Raw genomic sequence first — 15,963 nt, forward strand, 5'->3', positions numbered from 1 at the left:
AAACTTAACTCAAACTGATACGTGTGTGTGTGAAAGAAAGGCCAAAATGAATCGAAAACTCAACCGAACGAAGGGAAATTAAATTAAAGTCAAAGAATACGAATCGAATGGTAATGGAAATGGAGATGGAAATGGCCAACTTGACAGCTGGCAACTAAGGCAAAAGGTGGCAGAAAACACTAACCAAGAGAGGGAGGGAGAGGGAGAGGGAGAGAGCGTTGGATTAAACCGATATAAATGAAATTCAATATTAAGAAAAGCAAAAACAAAACAAAAATACCAAAAAAAGGAAATACACACAAAGGAAAAGTAAAGCGATGGAGTTTTTCCTCTTTAAGGGTTGGGGGGGAGTTTTGGAATTTTTAATTTTGGTACAGTCCCAATCGATTTACTGACAGCTATAAAAGCGCACAAGTCCCCAAGGAGCTGGGACCACACAATGCACCGCAATTGCTTGGAGCTGGAGCCAAAACTATGTGAAGTCCAGGAGTGCCCCGGACAGGAATGGACCAGGCACAGACTGCCAGCAATGTGGGCAGGTGGCAAACAGCCGCAATCTACCCAGTAGCTGGCAGTCGTCAAGTGTTTTCTGCACCAAAAGAGCTACATTTATTTCTACAGATATTAATGCGAGGACTTCCATGTGTGTGGCAGCTGTAATTGGAAGCGGAGGGTATCCTTTGGCCCGTTTTGCTCTCACTTAATGCCAGGGCAGTTCGTGCTCTCTTCTCGCTCAGCTGCGGCTTTAACTTTTTCACTAATTTTAAATGGCGCTTCCAGGGCATCAACGAGAGAATAAAGTGAAGCGGATTGGAGTGGAGACTGGAGAGTGGAGAGTGGTGTGGTGTGGCATGGTTTGGTGTGCTGTAAGTGGAGGAGGACATGATGGTGCTGCTCCTGCTGCTGCTGCTGGTGTTTGTGGCTCTTGTTGTCAAGTGCTGTCCTCCTCCTGTGTGCTCGAAAGTTGAGTCGACTTGAAATTTTAATGAAATGCGCTGCTGGTGCTCGAGCGAGCCTTCATCCTCATCCTGTGGTCCTGTCTGTGGTGTCTATGATTCTGATGGGCTTTGGGCGCCTCTGGCTTCTGGCTGGCACTTGGCTGGCTCCTGCCTCCTGCCTCCTGGCTCCTGCCGCTTTTCGGGGTGTCTGCATTTCAAATTATTTTTAATTGTCATTTTTGCGGCAAATGGCGGCTGGGCGGGGCCTCTTGCCTATTTTTGGACCTGTCAATGTCATAATGGCTCGAGCCTGACGTTGGTTTTTTGGTCGTCCCCTGGGGCGTTCTGTGGCAATCAAAATATTTATGCGACGGACAGTTGATTAACCGCAAAACAGGCAAACGAACTCTTCTCGGTTGCCACCTCTTTCATAATTAAAATCAAATTATGTCAAACACACACAAAGACGGAGCATCAGCAGGAGCCCCACCAGCGGATTTTTGTGGCCATCATTTTACATTCCGGGCAACATTATCCAATTTGGCATTTCAGCCCATCATTTCCATTTCGATTTGCATTCGCCAAATGCCCTTTCCCGCACCACAAATCAGTGCAATCGGCGGAATGGATACAAAAATTAATGCAGCTGCAAGGAAGGTCCAGAAATTGGCAGATTAGTGGCAGAGAAGGGAGTGCCACCAGCGAATCTCCGACTCTGAGTAACCGAAAGAGCAAAAAGGATTTAAATGTAAAACTTTCGCGCACTTTTTACAAGTGCGAAAAGTGAAATTTCAAAAGAAATTCCTGGACTATCGAACGTCAAATAGCGTGTAAAAAGAGGTTAAAAATAGCATGCTTAATCCCAAATATATTTATAAATACTTGCACACATTTATGTGCCCGTTGAACCTCTTCCATTCTCCAAACAACATTTATGGAAATGCCTTTTAAATTGATGAAATTAGTGCGACAGGTTCTGGCGGCGCTGCAACGTTTGATTGATTGCTGGATGGACTAACTGATTGATGGATTGATGGATGGTGGTGGTGCAACCAAAAATGTTGCACAATTGATGGGCGACCATAATGGAAATCAATTTGCTCCGCTCCAACGGCATGATAAATGGCAATCCAGCTGCTTTCATACACATATGAGTGTTTACTGTACACAGTGTACACCCATTTGAATGAGTTATTGGTGGCAGCTAAGCTGAGATTTCATCTCTGGCTATGAATTTTATTTGGAATGCGCAAAACTGGCATCAAAGTCAAACAAAATATAAATAAATAAAAGGCAACAAGAAATAAATGCAAATAATTCAGTAAAGCCAAAACCAAATGGACGAACGGACAGACGGACGGACGGACGGACGGACAGACGGACGGACGGACGATGCGTTACCAGAAAAATTAATTGATTCAAACAATTCCAACGATTCGCACATTAAAATGCCGATTTCCGTGCAGATCCGTTTGGCCGGCAAATCAAATTGAAATGCCAGTCGAATGCTCCATCCACATCCGCATCCGCATTCGCTTCCGTGTTCAGCAATCCGGACCATGCCCGCCCATTTCCATGTTCTATCGAATGTGTCCGTAAAACTCTCGGCATGAATTTAATTTTGATTTTTATTTGGTTTGGTTTGGAACCGTCGAACGATTTAATTGAATTGCTCACGGGATATCCCCAGCTGCAGCTCCCCGTCTCCCCGTCCCCCGTCTCTACTGCCCATCCATTGGCCCGAAACGTTGCCAAAGTTATTATGCAAAATGGGAAGCGTTGCTAATTTCATCGCTGGCCAGAAAACAAATTGACCGACGACCGACGACCGACGACCACTGACGGCACCGGATGGATGGAGGGTTGCCAGAGATCACCAGTCGGTGCCTTGCCTCTTTCATGTTGCCACAAATTGAACAAGCCGGATGTGGCCCACACACACACATCCACTTATATGTACGCTTGCGGGCCACAACGAAAGGCAACCGCATCTTTAAGTGGCAAGGGAAATGCAAGCCTTAAAGCCGAGTACACAAAGTTCGTTGAATTGTATTGAGTGGCCACTTGCGCCATCTCCATTTCAACCAGCTCTTCGACACAACTCGACAACACGGCCTGCCCTCGTGTTGATTTGCCTAATCAAAACGATTCGCTGAAGTGGAAGCTCCACGCAAATATATCCACACTTTCGAGTGCATAAAATATATAATTGTGGCGTGAAATAATAATTGGAAATAGATTTCTCCATTGAGTGTGCACCAAAGCGCTGCTAAGTTCCGTCTTTAAAATCATTCTTACCGTCTGTACGGATAGGAAAACATTTCTCAATGTTCCAGGGGCTTAAGAACTCTTCTGGGACACACAGTGACAGTGCAATGTCCTCTCAGCCATTGTATCTGAGCTATAAATACCCTCCGACTGTCGCTTATAATGCACAAAAAGTGGAATGTATTTCGAGGGCTCTTGCCATTAACTAAACTCAACCACAAGCGACACATGGGCAGCAGTCGAAGGGGGAATTGTGGGAGCAGAATGCACGCTGTAACTGCCCTGAAATTCTATGGCTTGGCTGGACAATGGTTTGTAAAGAAATTAAACAAATGATTGACAGTTGCAGAGAGAGAACTGTAGCCACTCGAGAGCCAAGCCAAGCCAAGCCAAGCTGCATTGCATCACACACACACACACACAGAGAGAGAGAGTGGCAACAGCTACTGGAATCGTTGGCCATGGACCACGGAGCAAGGAGCCTGAGCTAACAAGAGGAGAAATCGGTAGTCTAAGGGCTTCAGAGAATGGGCAAATGCACTGAGCTGCGTGTGTCCTTTGTCATTTATCATTTGCCAGAGTCCGGCAGGACGTGAGTCCCACACACAGCCCTCCCCCCGTCATGAATGCGGGTCAACGGAATGGGCGCAGTGTCACTGCACTGACCACGCCTCCAACTGCACGCACACACAGAGAGGGACTCCCCCTGCCCCGCTCAGCCAGCGTTGTATAATCGAAACCTTCTGTCATTTTCTTGTCGCTCTGTTGTTTGTCTCTCTCTCCCTCTTTCTCTTGTTGTTCTTGCTGTTCCGGCGGTTCCTGTTGAAGCCCGGACAACGGGTCGTATGAGACTTGTGCGGGGCATGACTTTTGATATTTCCTGACGCACTTTTTTCAGCTCTCAAGCATGAAGCATGAATTCAATTATCATCCTTAAGCTTTAGACGATTTTTATTTTATTTTATTCTCATTTAATTTTAATATTAATTCCTTTGCAGCTTTATTTTTGCTTGATTTTTCCTTTTGTAGAGCACTCACAGCGTTCATCATGCTCGCGCCGTGTTCGGAACTGTTTAATATTTGGTTCATTTTCAGCTCTACTTGCTGGGAAATGTCAATGTTGGGCATTACAGCGCGACGCACCATGCGGACAGCTCTCGGTTTTTGCTTTAATGCACCAAAAAAGTGTCATAACATAGAGCAAAATGTGTAATGAAAACAGTGGAAAGGACGCAGCAGCCTGACCTCATTTATTGTGTGCATACACATGCACATTACACACACACATGTATGCATATATGTATGTGTGTGTGTGTGTATGTGTATGTGTTTGTCCATGGTGATTTTTGGGTTGCTTCTGTGCGCTCCTAGATTTAATTGCATATTTTACGCTGGTTCTAAATTTGTTATCCCAATCACACACACGCACACACGCACACGAACTTGTATGCATGTGTAGACAGACCAAATTAACCCAAAACAAACACACAAAAAACAGCACGCCAAAACGCACAACACAACAAAACCTCAACCCACGCTCTCCCGCTGCTCCCTCTCTCCCTCTCTCTCTCTCTCCCTGGTTCTGCCTTTCATAATTGCAAAATGCACTGAACTCCCTTTACCACTACAAAATCCTCTCTCTGCCCTCTCCCCTCCCTGCCCACCATCGATGTCAATGTCGTGTTCATTAGCCAGCGATTCTCTGGCTATCTCCAGCCATGTACACAGCTCTCCTGCTCCCTCTCACTCTTCCGCTCTTTCTCTCTTTCACTGTTTCGTGTAGCCAAGTTTTGTGACAACATTTTCCAGAAACCGCAACAAAATGCACAAAGCGGTTGCAAGCTCCTCCGCCGCCTGCCTTCCGCTTGCTGCTAAATTTATGATTTTCGTTGGAAAAAAACAACTTCAGTCAACGTCATTTGTGTGCGGTGGGTGTGGGGGCGGGGCATGAGCTAAAAGTTGGTCTAATGGCCAAACAGCAAATCGTTGAGCGTTGATGCATAATGCCCATGCCCAAGAAAATCACGAAAAATGTACAGAAAATTCGTTTGCTAATCGTTGAATAAAATTCCCTGCAGTTGGACCAACAACTTTACTCTTCTGTTAGCCTCTTCCTGCTTCTCAAGCACATGGAACCGCCGCAGCGGCAGAGCAGCACAATTGATCGGCTGCGCGCAGCGGCAGAGAAGCAAGAAACGTTTTTGGGCATCGTGTCTGTGCATGCACTGATCCACTTGCAGATTTCCGGCATATGCTTACGCGCGGCAGCGGCCGTTCTTTCGTCTATCTATGCCGCCTCTTCGTTCCTGCGCTTTTTTTGCACTCAACTTTACAGCTGTCCTTCTTCCAACTGGAAGTCTGTGAACCCGGGCCAGAGTCAATTATGCCTGAGGGCTGAGCTTCGATGTAAGGCGAGATTCACCTTAATAAGCATATGAATATCTGACTAAAATGTAGACACAAACAAATTGCCGATGGACATGTGCGAGTGCAGATGCATAGATATGAATGCATTTATTATTGAGTGGCGTGTTGCGGCAAAATTGAATGCAAATATGAAACGCATAATTGTCAGGGCGAGGAGAGAAGAGAAGAGCGGAGCGGCAAAAGTAAATGCCAAAAGAAATGCATGCCGATGCAAATACCAAAAAAAAAACGAAAATATTTCCGTATTTTGTATCTCTGCTGCAGCTGCATCTGTATCTAATAGATTTGCAGTGACAGCACCTGTATTTATGCATCTGGCACTCTACATATGTATGTACATGCATATCTCTGTCTCCATTCCAATCAGTATCTGCATCTGTGGCTGTATCGGTGTATCTGTGCATGAGTTTGCATAGAAATTAAATAAATATTTGCGTGCAACTAAATTGGAATCGGAATTCTGGCTCTGGATCTCCAGCACTCCCACTGTCTGCCTGGCTGCCCCGGAACGATTCCAAATCGAATTTGCATGCAAATTCCAATTCAACCCATTCAGCAGCAGCAGCAGCAGCAGCACATCCCCCACCACACCACCCCGGCTGCCTCATAATTACCAGTAGCAGCAGCAACAGCAGCAGCAAACAGCTACCACTATATCATTTCTAATTGCAATTTGTGCAAATGTCGGACAACATCATAACGTTCGTTTTATAGCCCCAACGATACCAATTGCCCTCGCCCCTCTGCACAGCTACATACACACTACATACATATGTACATATGTACATATCTACGAGCATGCATTTATGCGATATTCTGTTTGTTGCCATGTTGGCATCTTACCAGGGCTTAGGGCATTGTTCCATTGAGCGGCAGCCTCCAAATTTGTACAAAACATCATGTACCCAAGCTGTTACCTGGAGCAGCTGCTTGATCCGGATCAATGACGCGGTGTAACTTCTCGAGCAGCGCAGTCGACACCCGCACGGCGTAAAAGCTTCGTGTGGATTCGGCCCATGCACATGGAACCGCCGCAGCGGCAGTGAAGACACTTCGTGTTACCTATGTACATATGTACATATGTACAATTGATCGGCTGCGCGCAGCGGCAGAGAAGCAAGAAACGTTTTTGGGCTTCGTGTCTGTGCATGCACTGATCCACTTACAGATTTCTGGCATATGCTTACGCGCTTCAGCGGCCGTTCTTTCGTCTATCTATGCCGCCTTCTTCGTACCTTCGCTTTTTTTGCGCTCAACTTTACAGCTCTCTTTATATCGCTTGCTCTCTCTCTCTCTTTCTAGCTTCGAAGCAGGTAGCGGGCCGTCGGGGCTGGATCGTCATAGCTGGAGCTTAAATTGCATATTTACTACATCGAACCTGTATGAATTCAATATTGTTAGACATTTAACCAAACTATCTGTGACTTTGGCCAAAGATGGAATCATTTTTGAAGAGCACTGAGAGGGAAATAGAGAAATAAAAACATTGGGCAACGTCTTTAGCCAAAGGAATGTGCCCAGGAGTGGCGCAGGATGAGGAAAATGGAATCTCGTTGGGTCCACGCACGGTTGCTCCAAGGATTGTACGCGTAGCTGTCTGCTTCCGACCTTCTGCCATACCCTAGGCTATCCTCCTATCCCAATGCCAGTGCTGCGTCCTGTGTGCTCACCCGGTAATCGCAGCTTCCAGGGGTATATTTTATTTTTAAAGGCAGAACAAAGGGTTTCCCCAGCCCGATCTATGATAAATAACTTGAAACTGGCTGCTGGCAGTCATGCACACCCATCATTTTCTGCCCAGACTCTCGTCTGTAGTTCCTGAGTAGCGGCGGAGTCGACTCTGGCGCTTCTCCTTTGTGCTGCTGCTTCCTTCTTCCATTTGCATGCTTCGAGATGCCAAAAATTGCTCTCCAATGCGTGACAAAGCAAAGTGAAAAGCCCAAAGTAGAATGGAAAGGAACTAGCAAAAGCCTCGATAAAGGACGTCGAGGGCGGGGCTAGGGGGCGGAGTGACTGGCGGAATGCCTGGCATCCTGCCTAACGATCTATTCACGTTGAGAGCCATCTCGAGACTCCTGGCGACGACAACGAGAACTATTGAAGCGTATTAATTCTTTTTAATGCCAAAATAATAACGACGCCATTATGCCGGGCAATGCCAGCGGCAGTAGCAGCAGCAGCAACAACCAAACCCCCTCCACCGCTTCGCCCGGCTGCCACTCGTTGAAGGTCGGCAGGGGGTCCGTGTGCGTCGCCAGTTTGGCGAGCAAAGACGGCGACCAAAAGTCTGCAACGAAATGTTTTCCAATTGACCAAACAACGCAAAAATAAAGGCCAGGCCAGGACACGGAGAGACACACACCAACAACAACAGCAACAACAACAAAAATAAAACCTGAAAGATTTTGCAGCGCCGAAGTTTCAGACACACTCGCGTGGATATAGATCTCAAATTAACTCAAATTATATTTATTTGATACACTGAAGGACATGGATATTTGTGAAATTTAGCTATGCACTCCAAAAGCTATTGAAGCTACTGGTGTGGACAACGCCCTGAACACCCTGCTAAAGGGTACAGTACCAAACACTGAGAGAAAAATGGCATGCAATCACACTCAAATTTAAATTAAAACAAAGACTGCAATTAATTGCAATTAAATTAGTGACATTTGCAGTTGAATATGTTGGAAATTGGCGATGAATATTTGTAAATTCAAATGTAATATTTAATGAATGAATGGAAATTCCATGAATTTCTATGCTAAATTTGTAATTAATAAAAATTATTGCTTGCCTAATTATTTTTATTGTTGCTCTATAATTTTCTGTGTTAAAATAAATTTCCTGACATACGAACCACCTCCAGGAAACCCTGGAAAAAAGTGGTTAAAGTTTCTGCATTTTGATCTATTTTTTAATCAATTAAAAACGGTTTTAAATGCATTAAGTCCGTTCAACTAAGTTGAAATGTATTTATTTTGTGAATTTTGCTCGAGTTTCCCACTGCTTCCAGCTGCTGCCCGACATGAAGATGTTTTCAACCCGGGGGCAGGAAAATATTATTTCTATCGCAGAGACGAGGCATAATCGTCGCAACAAAAGCATTGAACTGCAGTTTGGCTGGCGGAAAACTTTAACCAAGTGAAAGTTGCAGCCACTCTTGGGGCACAAGTTTAAATATTCAAATTTTCGGCTTGTCTTTTTCTTTCGGTGTATCAGCAGCAGAAAAGGAGACGGGCAGCAGGAGGGTGTGTGTTTAATACTTATAGACATAAAAACTGATAACGAAATCAAAACGTCGAGCCAAACGATTTGGAAATACTTCGACAGGAGCAGCAGCAACGAAAACAACAACGAAAAATCGACATGGACAACAACAATGGGCCTGCCGCCCTGCCACCCCGAACAACAATGGACGTCGTCCGGCCATAACATCAATGTAACGGCCATACAACATTATTATCATCGCAAATGGCAAGTTAGACAAACACATTGAGTGCCCATTTAATGGCTCTACCCCAGGCCCAGGCCCAGGCCCAGACCCAGACCCGAATCAAGCCCCGAAACCCAACTCAACTCGGAACAAGATGAAGGCAAGAGAAGTCCAGCATGAATGACTGGACATGGGGCAGGAGTGGCAGGAGTGGCAGGAGTGGGCTGTAGGAGCGTTGCTGTAGAAGATGGTTATGGGTCTAGGCACATAATGACCAAGCTAAACAGCAAATGAACTTTTAAACGTATTGAATTGACGTCGGCCTGGCCCTGGAACGAGGCGTCAAAAGAGCCACCGGGCATCGTCACACCACAGCCCAGAAGAGGGGTACAAAGCTGCGCTTCAAAGGAACGGGGCAGCAGGAGCATTATTAATGGGAGAATGTCTAAAAGTACACATGGGAAATATGTGCGAGGAAGCTCCCTATCGGAGTTGAGATAAACCAAAACCAAACCTGTGATCGGGGAGGAGCTTTGACGCGGTTTTGGTAGCCATAAAGATCACCGATTCAAGTCTCCACCTGCAGATTCTGCACCGAGAAATTCGGATTTGAGTAGCAAATGCTCCACGGTATCCATGCGAAGCTGTCAACTGTTGTGTCCGCAGAAAATGAAAATTAGAATGCGTCTCGCAAGCCGTGACATGAAAAGCCGAACTACAAAATAGTGGGGCCACTTCACGGCTGCTTTCGCACATAAACCCGTAAATCAGCCATCAGGCAGCGACAAATCACAGCTCTGTGCCAGAGCCACAGCCACAGTGTGAGTACTCGGCACAGCCCATGAAGAAACTATAAAAGGAGGTCTCGTCGGCGGCAGCGTTACTCGTCGCATTTCCTAATTTTCGGTGCTCGTTTGCTTGCCGACGCGGAAGGTCACGCTCACTCTTACAGCGAGAGCCCTTTCACTCGCACTCATTGACAGCATTGTCAGCCTCCCTAATTTTTGCCGACGAAACCTCCTTATATAGTTGCTTCATGGCACGGCCCTGCCCAGCTTTGCATTCAGAATTCGGCGGGGAGAGAGAGAGAGAGCAATGCAGGCAAGTTTTTGGCCAAATTTATTATGGTCACGATCGTTCGTCACCTCATTCCGTTTATAGTCGGACAAAGGAGGAGCGCCTGATGGCTGGACGTGACTGGGCAGAGGCGGCTCCTCCCTAGCTCCCTCCCTGACTCCCTCCCGGGCTGCCGCCAGTTGATTTAAACGATCCGGGATGCAGATGAGTTTTTGATTTTCCATTTGCCAGTTTGCTGTCTGTGTGTGTGTGTGCCGTTTGCCTTTGGCTGCCACTGTTTGCCTTTATGTTTACTTATTCGTTCTTTTTATTATTATTATTTGTTGTGTTTTTTACGAGTTGACAAACTGACGAGCGAAGCGACAAAACAACATGGAAAATAGTGAACGAGACGCGGCAAATAACAACTGGGACTGGGACTGGAGGGGAGTTTGCTTGTCTGTTGGCTGCTGCCACGCATCATTTAACATGCTCCCAGTCCCCCCACCCCTGCTGTTGTGTGGTGTGGCATGAGCACCCTCGTACCCATTTTCATCCCGGCCCTGTTTGTGTTTACAGTTCGTCTTAAGCTGCGACAAGATGCCGCCGCCGCCGCTGCCACTGCCATATATTTGTCACATGGACGCCATTTTTACAGCCAACTGAAGTGTGACCGGAGGGGATGCTGGCGCGGCGCAGTGCTGCTGTGGCACAACAATCGACGAGTGGATATCACAGGCACACATGAGGCAGTCAACAGACAGAGAGTCAGAGCCGGAGCCGGAGCCGGAGCATGTGGAGGAGTTTTGTGTGCAAATAACCTTAAGCCGGAAACTCGTCAAGTGACTTTGCTGATACTGATGGGACGGACTGTCTAGCAGTTCAAGCCCAAGCTCAAGCGCAAGCCCTCCCACTCCCCAGACCCCCAGCCCACCCTGAAAGGCAACATCATCAACGTATCCAAAGTATTTGCATTTTGTATCACTTAAGCAGCAGCTTTTGCCATTGTTGCCAGTGGTCACAGGAGACATTTATAGCCAAACACACTCAATGTGCCACTGCCACTGCCAGTGCCACTGCCACAACACCCACTCAGGGGCAGATAAACTTGTCCTTGGCTTTCCGCTAACCCAAGCCCTTATGCTCCTTCGGCTCTTCCTCCTCCATCCACCATCCTGCATCCTCCATCCTGCTGCTGTTGCGTGCTTTGCTCGTGTATTTGCGACTCAAATGTTAAGTAATGGAATTATTTGTGTGCCCATGTGTACTGTGCCCCCCACTCCCCTCCCCGCCACTCATTTGACAATCAAATTTGGCTTGGCAGCAAATTTTGGACATCGCAGGACGGGGCGCGTGTAATTGCCAGGACAAACATTGTGTTAAGTGGGCAAGCAGAGAGAGAGATACATACAGAAATACATACATACATACATACGTACATACATATGTACATTTTTGTACATACATTTGTACATTCTTGAGAGCAGCTGCGGCCACTCTTGGCATTCCTCCGACTTGACTTTGAGTGACTTTCTGGCGGGTCAGCCGCGAACACGTTCCCTTCGCGTTGCTCTTTTTGCCTTATGTTTTGTTTTGTTTTGTTCTATTTTGGTTACTAATTTGAGCAAATCAACCTTTGTCATGTCACTTTTCTTCTGACTTTTTTCCTTGTTTTTTTTCTGTAGATTTTCATTCAAATGTATTTCCATCTCTGTGGCTTTTATTCCCTCACTTTGCTCCACCCCAAGGAACTCATTAATTTCATTTTTGAAGCGCACTTATTTCAATTAAACATTTGCTTGAGCTGCGTCTTCCTGCAGCTCGGGGACCTGACGCCCTGCAGCTACCCCATGCAGTACAGTAAACTCTCTGAGCATAAGCCAGAAGCATTTTTGGAACATCAAAAAATGCGAATGTTGATTAGCTTTTTGCTTGCCCATTCCATATTCCATTTTCCACAATTTCTTTCCGCTGCTCTGAAAAAACATTTAACACTTTTTTCATTTATATAAACCGCCTTATGTACATAGGTACATAAATACTTATAATATTTAAGGTATAAAGAGACACACAGACCGCGCACAGTTGCTGATGAGGGTACAGCATTTTCACAATTAATCACAATTAAAAGCTGCTCGGAGTATTCTCTTTGCTCCACATAAATATACCCATTAAACATATATTTGTACATATGTACATATGTACGTACATATTTATGTACCTACAAAACATATTTACATTTGCTTTCTGTTTCTTTGCTTTGGTCCGCGTCATCCGCATTTAATTATGGAAATATTAATTTGTTAGCACTTCATCCGGAGGCCACTCCATCATACCCCTTCCCATTTGCCATTCCCTTTGTTCCCCACTCCGCTGTTCCGTTATGTTCCGTTCTGCTTTGCCCAACTGCCGACGACCCATTCCAAAGCGTTGGCGAGAGTCAGCGAAAATGTTCATGTTTAGTTTTTTCGCCATCGCGCCATTAATTTTCAATTAACACTATGCCAGGAGCAGACGCCGACGACAACGTCGCCAGGCAATGGGCAATGGGCAATGGGCAAATGGGCGATGATGGTGGTGGATTGTGTGGCAAATGGGAATGGGAAACTCCATGCCCGCCCCTCGTTACAGTGTAAATGACATGCAAAAGAGGGTCTGAGGAAGTGTGCTACCCTGTAAGACGTCGCAAATGGGTGGGTGGGGATTGCAGTTTGAAATGTAAACAGAAGTAACAGCAGAAGTTTCTCGCTCCTTGGCTCTTTCTTTGGCATAAATCTCAACCTGAGACTTGTATTTTTCTGGACCAAGAGGTGTCCATGCCACTACCCAGCCGCATCCTTTGACGTGCTCAACGTTAGCCCACTAATGGTAGCCAGAATTGCCTTCACTTTGCTTGTTATTAATCGCATCGCCAGTGTCCTCATTTGCACCCAACTTAACCCCTTCACAGAGCCACACCCAGAGCCAACCCTAACCCGTGCCCTAACCCTAAGTTAACCTAAGCCAACGGCAACTAATCCATCCCGCTCCAACGGCCCACCTGTAGTTCAGCTCCATTGTCGCCCGGTGCCAAACAAAGTTCAATCCATTGTTGTACCCAACCCTCGCCCCGAGCACCGTTGCCCCGCTGCCCCGTTGCCCCGTTTGCTCATTATTTGTGCTTACGCCATTAACTTAAAGTGCCATTGGCCCCAAAGAGGAGACGGGGAGGATGAACAAACGAGGAGTAGTGGGAGTATTACATGCAGGCAACTCTCTCTCTCTCTCTCGCTCTCGCAGCATCTGGCCATCTGCGCAGTCTGGGAGCACTTAACTTAAGCGCTCTAATTGTATTAAAAGCGTGTTCTGTCCTGTGCCGCCTACGCCCCCTGGCATACCATCAGCAACACGAGGTTGCCTCCTGGCTAGGCTTGTCATATACATACATAGTTGACGTTGACATTGGGCACCATGTCCCAGCCTGTCCAGCTTTGGTCTGCTCTGCTCTGCTCTAACTGTTCTTCTCTGCTCCGCTCTCCTCGGCTACGCTTTGCTCCGCTCTGCCAGCTCTGCTCGAACTGTTCTGCTCTGCTCCGCTCTCTTGTGCTCTGCTCTGCTCCGCTCTCCACGTCTCTGCTTTGCTCTTCACTGCGCTGCTCTGCTCTGCTCTCCTCAGCTTTGCTCTGCACTGCTCACCGCTGCTCTCCTTTGCTCCACTCTCCTCTGTCTTCGTCGGGTTTCTTTACTCGTCCGCTCTGTTGTGCTGCCGCTGCTGCTGCTTTGGGGCTAATTCTGCAAAGTGATTTCCTACAGTGCGTGCGCTGGCAGATTTGCCATTGGATTTTCATCGCTGCTTGCCTTCTTTTTGGCTTTCTCTTTTTTGTGTTGTGTGCCTAATGGTTTAATTACGGTCGGGAAAAAGGGGTTTCTCTTTTTTTTGTGTCAACATGCCGCACGCTGCAATTAGTTCCGATGCCGGCAGCAGAAACTTCTTCATCTGCCACCGGGCTTTGTCTGCTCGAGCAGCAGGTCGTTTCGGTACGTTTTGCCAGGCTTTTGTTATCACACACGCGGTACACACTCGCTACATTTGTGTCTCGGCGACTGTCACTTTCCGTTCACGATGCGCTTCGCATCACCTGAATGTCCTTTGAGTGGCATGTGACCGTACATCCCCAACCCCTTCCCCTTCCCACCGCTCCGCTTCATCCTTCACTGGTGACGTTCTGTCCCCATTTCGCCTTGTTGCTTATTTTCGGCTTGTAAACGCGCATAACTTGCAATTTCTGCCTGCCCGTGCGGCAGACACAAAGCGAGGCATGGGGCCGCATTGTGGACATGCCAGAGAGGGTGGCTGGCTGGAGAGGGGCTCGCTCTCGCTTGGCTGGAGCTCGGGTAAATGTTAATTAAGCATCATTTACGCATTCAGGCCGCCATAATTTGCAGCGACAATGACACTGACAGCGCCACAATGTTGCGACAACTTTGACAAGCCCCAGCAACGACACATCCCTCCTGCGACAAGGACGCAACGCAACGCAACGCGGAGTCGGAGTCAGAGTTAGAGTCTGCCCCACCACACAGTCAAATTTAATGTAACATAAAAGGTTTTCCATTTCATTTTCTTTCTTTAATGGCTATCGGGTGGGGGGTCTTAATGGTTCCATCAGGGCAACCGCAAATGCCTCCTGGCATGGCCATCATCAGCTTTTATCTGTGCAACAACTCGGCGCAGACCGCAAGTGATTGAGGCGAAGCTCCCACAGCCAAGACTCCATGCCAGAGCTTATGCAAGAGGTTAAGGCTCAGTAGATATATGTACTGGAAGGCAGCTGTCTATTGGCCATTGGCTACCTTTGATTTGCCACGAGGAATCGGCCGTTCGTCTGCGAGCAGGAGGATTATTCTACCCTTACTTCTCCTTTGGCAGTCATCTTACGTCTGTGCGCTTGTCCGCAGCCATCTCTGCCACAGACAATGCATATTGCGGCACAGTCTTAGCGGCTCGCAACATTTATGTAGAGGTTCTGCTGCCTTGACCCCTGGGACTGGGGCAATCTTCATGCATAGTTCAGTCGTGGAGCGGCAACTGGCGGGGCAGCCAAATTTGTGGCCACTAAGCGGCCGGTGACTGCACCCAAAAAGGCAACAAATGGCCAGCTGTAAAAAGCCAAATAATAGCAATAAAGCAAAAAGCAACAGCAGAAATGAGAAAAAAGCAAGAGGGAACATTGTGAGACGCGGCGGGCGACGCGGCGCTACGCTTATACCCGATGCGCAGTTCGAAAACGTGCTCAGGGAGTGTTTATATTGGATATCGATTAACGTTTCTTCTACTTTCTACTTAGCAAAAGGTCCAAGATGAGCCTTGCCCTGAGTCAGAAGTCAAGTCAGTTCCTTGTTGCATAGAGGAAGCTTCTGCTGTACTTATGGTGCCCCAACTACCACTAATCCTTCTTCCACACGTGCATTCTGGTACTTGAATCAGCCCTGGAAAAAGCCAGTCAATTAGCGTAATCCTTTTTATGCATTCGCAGCTTAGCGCAGTAATTGGCCGGGTCGCCGTGGAGAGGCTCCAGCCAGGAAATACATTTTTTTGCGATTAAAACACAAAACGATAGAGCACGTACACCACAAGTTTGTGGAGCTCTACAGATAGTCTGAGGACTGATGGGAGTAGAGCATAGAGCTTTGCCATGGACCCAATCGATTGGCAGGGTGACAAAGTGAAAGGAGAGACGCGAGACTCGAGTCTCGTGGCGTGTGTTGCCCCACACCAAATGCAAATAAAACGACGCCTTGGAATTGAAATACTCGACTCGTAGCAATAGAAAATTGCCAAACAAAAATGGCAGCATA

The sequence above is a fragment of the Drosophila subobscura genome, chromosome A, assembly GCF_008121235.1.
Source record: "Drosophila subobscura isolate 14011-0131.10 chromosome A, UCBerk_Dsub_1.0, whole genome shotgun sequence".
Classification (NCBI taxonomy): Eukaryota; Metazoa; Arthropoda; class Insecta; order Diptera; family Drosophilidae; genus Drosophila; species Drosophila subobscura.